The 5848-nt window shown below is 40.8% G+C and overlaps 1 protein-coding gene across 1 annotated transcript in view; it reads right to left on the bottom strand.

The window, feature by feature from the left end:
* Window positions 1–5848, bottom strand: part of PFAS (phosphoribosylformylglycinamidine synthase) — a 21633-nt gene that overhangs the window by 7888 nt on the left and 7897 nt on the right. The window lies entirely within an intron of this gene.

The raw sequence follows: 5848 nt of genomic DNA, 5'->3' as shown, positions 1-5848 counted from the left end.
GAGCCCGTCCAAATATTTTATTTTAAAGATGTGAGGTGCCGGGCTCGGTGGCTCAGCCTGTAATCCCGCGCCTTTGGGAGGCTGAGGTGAGTGGATTGCCTGGGCCCATGGGTTCGAGACCCGCCTGGACAGTGAGACTTCATCTCTACAATAAATCAAAAAATCAGCCAGGCATGGTAGCACATGCCTGTAATTCCGGCTACTTGGAAGGCTGAGGTGGAAGGATCGCCGGAGCCCAGCAGGTCGAGGCTGAGGTGGCTGGGAGCGGCCACTGTACTCCAGGCTGGGCAAGAGTGAGACTCCCACTCAAAAAAAAAAAAAAAAAAAGATCTGTGAGTCTAGAAATGAACCTACATGTTCATAGACAATTGACCTCTGACAAGAATGCCAAGACAATTCAACAGGGAAAGAACAGTGGTCTTTTTTTTTTTTTTTTTTTTGAGTTGAAGTCTCACTCTGTCTCCCAGGTTGGAGTGCAGTGGCATGCTCATAGCCACTGCAGCCTTGACCTGCTGTGCTATTCAAACTGGGCATGGTGGCTCACGCCTGTAATCCAGCACTTTAGGAGGCTGAGGTGGGAGGATCACTTGGGGCCAGGATTTGAGACCAGACTGGGCAACATAGCAAGATCCTGTTACTACAAAAAATAAAATAAGGCTGAGTGCAGTGGCTCACACCTATAATCTCAGTACTTTAGGAGGCGGAGGCAAGAAAATTGTCTGAGCCGAGGGGTTCGAGACTAGCCAGGACAACTTGGTGAAACCTCATCTCTACAATATATCAAAAAATTAGCTTGGCATGGTGGCATGCACCTGTAGTTCCAGCTACCTGGAAGGCTGAGGGATCACCTGAGTGGAAGGCAGAAGGATCACCTGAGCCCAGCAGGTTGAGACTGTAGTGGCCATGAGTGTGACACTGCATTCCAGCCTGGATGACAGAGTGAGACTCCAACTCAAAAATAAATAAAAAGATTATAATGGAGCTGAACATTTCTATTATCTAGTGACATTGTAGCCATGTTTGTGGTAATGCTGGTATAAACAAACCTACAGTGTTGCTAGTTGTATAAATGTATAGCATATATAATTACTGTGTGTGTAGTACATTAATACTGGATAATGACAATAAACGACTGTTACTGGTTTATATATTTACTCTATTATATTTTTACCGCTATTTTAGAATGTAACTATTCTACTAATATAAAAAAAGTTTACTATAAAATAATGTGTGTCACGCTGATAGCAGCCTCATACATCTCATGTTCTCTTGTGCTTGATTTACTCACCTGTTGTTTTATTCGTCATGGCTCCTAAAGATAAAAAACTCATGGATGGCGAGGTGCAGTAGCTTAAACCTGTAATCCCAGCACTTTGGGAGGCTGAGACGAGAGGATTGCCTGAGCCCATGGGTTCGAGACCAGCCTGGGAAACATGGCAAGACCTTATCTCTATAATAAATAAAAAGAATTAGCCAGGCATGGTGGCACGTGCCTGTAGTCCCCAGCTACTTGGAGGGCTGAAGCGGAAGGATCATTTGAGTGCAGCAGGTCGGGGCTGCAGTGGCCCTGAGCATGTCACTGCCTTTCAGCCTTGGTGACAGAGTAAGACTCTGACTCAAAAAAAGAAAAAAAAAATCATGGATGTTGCTGGTAAGGGGTCATGCTGAGTGACTGTGTGGCAGACTATACCATCTAGGTTTGCGTAAGTACGTTCTGTGATACTCAAACAATGATGAAATTGCCTAACAATGGATTTCTCAGAATGAATCTCTACCAAGTGAGGCATGGCTATATATGAAATATCCAGAATAGGCAAATCAATAAAAACAGAAAGTCAATTAGCGGTTGCCAGAGGGTGGGGATGGGGCTTGGAGAATGATTGCTTTGGGTGCAGAGCTTCTCCCCAGGCTGATGAAAATGTTCTGGAATCGGTGGTTAACAACACACAACTTTGTCAACATACTGAAAATCCCTAACTGTGAAAGATTGAACTTTATGGTATCTGAATTACACTTTAATAAAGTGGCTACTAAAAAAAAAAAATGTGTAGAAGGTCACTACATAATGATAAAAGGTTCAATCCATCAACAAGAAATATTCATACTAACCATATATACACCCAACATAGGAGCACCAATGTTCGTAAAGCAGCTTCTATGTAAACTTAAAAGATATTGACTCTAATACTATCATAGCTGGGGACTTAAATACCTCACTCATGACCCTAGACTGATCATTAAGACAAAAAAACCAACAAGGAGACCCAGAACCTCAATGTGACACTTGACCAAATGGACTTAATTGATACTTACAGAATACTCCACCCAGCAACCATGGAATATACATTCTACTCATCACCACATGGAATGTACTCTAAGATCGACCACATCCTCGGCCATAAATCAAGCATACACAAATTTCACAAGGTTGAAATCCTGCCATGCACCTTCTCAGACCACAGTGGAATAAAAAATAATCAATATCAACAAAGCTCCCCCAAACCCCACAAAGAAACGGACACTAAACAGCATGATGCTAAGTAACTCCTGGGTCAACATGGAAATCAAAACAGAGATTAACAGATACGTGGAAACAAATGAAAATGAAGAAACATCTTACCAAAACCTCGGATGCCATGAAAGCAGTACTAAGAAGAGATTTCATCTCCCTACAAACACACATGAAGAAAGTAGAAAAATCATAAGTTAACCTAACAAATCACCTAAGGGAGCTGGAAAAGCCAAGACCACCAAAACCCTAACTTCAGAAGAATCCAGATCACCAAAATAAAAGCCCAAATTAGGGACATAGAAGACAAAAAGATAATACAAAAAAATAATGAAACAAAAAGCTGGTTCTTTGAAAGGATAAACAAGACTGATGGTCCCCTAGCTAGACTGACCAAGAAAAAGAGAGAGAAAGCCCAAATAAACACAATCAGAAGTGCAAAAGGTCAAGTCACAGCCAACCCCAAAGAAATACAGAAGATTATCAGAGACTACTATGTACACTTATATGGAAACAAACGTGAAAACCTAAAGGAAATGGAGAACTTTCTGACATCACACAACCGTCCCAAGTTGAAACAAGAAGAAATCGAGACCCTACACAGACCAATAACAATCCAGGAAATCTGACTGTGTCATAAGAAAATTACCTACAAAAAAAGTTCTGGACCAGATGGCTTTCCAACAGAATTCTACAAAACTTACGAGGAAGAACTGATACCAATCCTACTGAAAGTATTCCAGGCAACTGAGAAAGATGAAATTTCCCAAATCATTTTAATTAATTATGTAGCTAGCGTCACATTGATGCCCAAGCCAGGTAAAGATTCAACAAAGAAAGAGAACTACAGGCCAATATCCTTGATGAACACTGATGCTAAAATTCTCAACAAGATCCTAGCAAATCGAATTCAACAACACATCTCAAAAATCATACACCATGACCAGGTAGGTTTCATTCCTGGGATGCAGGTCTGGTTCAATATTCGTAAGACCATAACGTAATTAAAAACATCAACAGATGTAAAAACAAAAACTACATGATTACTGTTAGACACGGAAAAAGCTTTTGATAAAATTCAGCACCCCTTCTTGATAAAAACCCTCAAACATTTAGGCATAAATGGAATATACCTCAAAATAGTAAGAGCCATCTAGGAGAAACCCACAGACAACATACTGCTAAACAGACAGAAATTGGAACCATTTCCCCTGAAAACCGGAACAAGACAAGGATGCCCACTCTCATCCCTCCCTTTCAACACAGTTTTGGAAGTCCTAGCCAGAGCAATCAGACAAGAGAAGGAGATCAGTGGTATCCAAATAGGAAAAGAGGAAGTCAAGTTATCACTGTTTGCAGATGCCATGATTCTGTACCTCGAAAACCCAATAGAATCTGTCAAAAACCTCTTTGCGCTGATAAAAGACTGGCAAAGTCTCAGGGTATAAAATCAATGTGCAAAAGACAGTCACATTTCTGTCACTAACAAAAAACAAACAGAAACCCAAATAAAAAGCATAATCCCATTTACAATAGCCAGAAAAAAAAAATCAAATACCTTGGCATCTTCCTAATCAGAGACGTGAAAGATCTTTACATTGAAAACTACAAAACACTGCTCAAAGAAATCAAAGATGGCACAAACAAATGAAAAAATACTCTATGCTCATGGATTGGAAGAATCAACATTGTTAAGATGTCCATCCTACCCAAGGTAATCTACAGATTTAACGCAATACCCATTAAGTTACCAGCAGCATTCTTCTTAGACCTGGAAACAATACAGGAACTCATATGGAAACATAAACAACCACAAATGTTCAAAACAATCCTCAGCAAAGAAAAACAAAGCAGGAGGTATCAGACTCCCAGACTTTAAACTATATTTAAAAGGCTACAATAATCAAAACAGCCCGGTATTGGTATAAGAATAGTCATATAGACCAATGGAACAGGATAGAGATTCCAGAAGCAAAACCTCAATTTTTCAACCAAATCATCTTCGACAAAGCCTCCACCACCAATCACTGGGGGGAGAACCTGTTAGTAAATGATGCTGGGAAAACTGGTTAACCACATGCAGAAGATGAAAACAAGATGCTTACCTATCACCATACACAAAAATCAACTCTAAATGGATCAAGACCTAAATGTAAAGCATCAAACTATAAGAAGCTTAGAAAATGCAGGAGACACCCTTATGGAAATTGGAACTGGCAACCAATTTCTGATCAAAACCCCAAGTGCCTATGCCATAAGAGATAAGATAGACAAGTGGGACCTCATCAAACTGACAAGCTTCTGCAAAGTCAAAGAAACCATCCAGAGAGTGGGAAGACAGTCCAAATATTGGGGAAAAATATTTGTCAACTGTATGTCTGACAAAGGCCTAACATCTAGGATCTATAAGGAACTCAAATGTGCCAAAAAGAAAAAAAAAAACAGCCCCATTACAAAGTGGGTAAAAGATATGAATAGACAGTTCTCAAAAGAAGACATATGAGCAACCAACAGATACATGAAAAATTGCTCAGCTTCACTGGTCATCAAAGAAATGTAAATTAAAACTATACTGAGATACCACCTAACTCCAGTCAGGATGGCCATCAACAAGAATTCAAAAAACAGCCAGGCTCGGTGGCTCAGCCTGTAATCCCGCGCCTTGGGAGGCTGAGGTGAGTGGATTGCCTGAGCTCGCGGGTTCGAGACCCGCTTAGGCAACTTGGTGAGACCTCATCTGTACAATAAATCAAAAATTAGCCGGGTGTGGTAGCGCATGCCTGTAGTTCCAGCTACTTAGAAGGCTGAGGCAGAAGGATTGCTGGAGCCCAGCAGGTCGAGGCTGTGGTGGCCATGAGCAGATAGTGCACTCTAGTCTGCGTGGCGGAGTGAGTGCACTGGCCAACTAAAAAAAAACCCCCCAAAAAACCAAAAACACCCCTCAAAAAACAACAGATGCTGGAAAGGATATGGTGAAAAGGGAACACTTCTACACTGTTGGTGGGAGTGTCAACTAATACAGCCTCTGTGGAAAACAGTGTGGTGATTTCTAAAAGATCTAAAAATTGATCTTCCATAGGACCCCGCAACCCCACTACTGGGAATATACCCAGAAGAGCTCAAATCACTCTATAAAAAAGATACCTGCACACCTATGTTTATTGTAGCATTGTTCACAGTAGTGAGAACATGGAACTAACCAAGCTGCTCATTGAAAGAGGACTGAATAAAAAAATGTGGTACGTTTACATGATGGAATATTACACAGCCATAAAGAATAGCAAAATCATGAACTTCACAGCAACCTGGATGGACTTAGAGTCTATAATACTGAGTGAT

This window comes from Carlito syrichta, unplaced genomic scaffold, assembly GCF_000164805.1.
Source record: "Carlito syrichta isolate Samal-C Ts95f unplaced genomic scaffold, Tarsius_syrichta-2.0.1 Scaffold305117, whole genome shotgun sequence".
Lineage (NCBI taxonomy): Eukaryota > Metazoa > Chordata > Mammalia > Primates > Tarsiidae > Carlito > Carlito syrichta.
The sequence above is the reverse complement of the archived record's forward strand: the minus strand, read 5'-3'. Positions and strand labels throughout refer to the sequence as shown.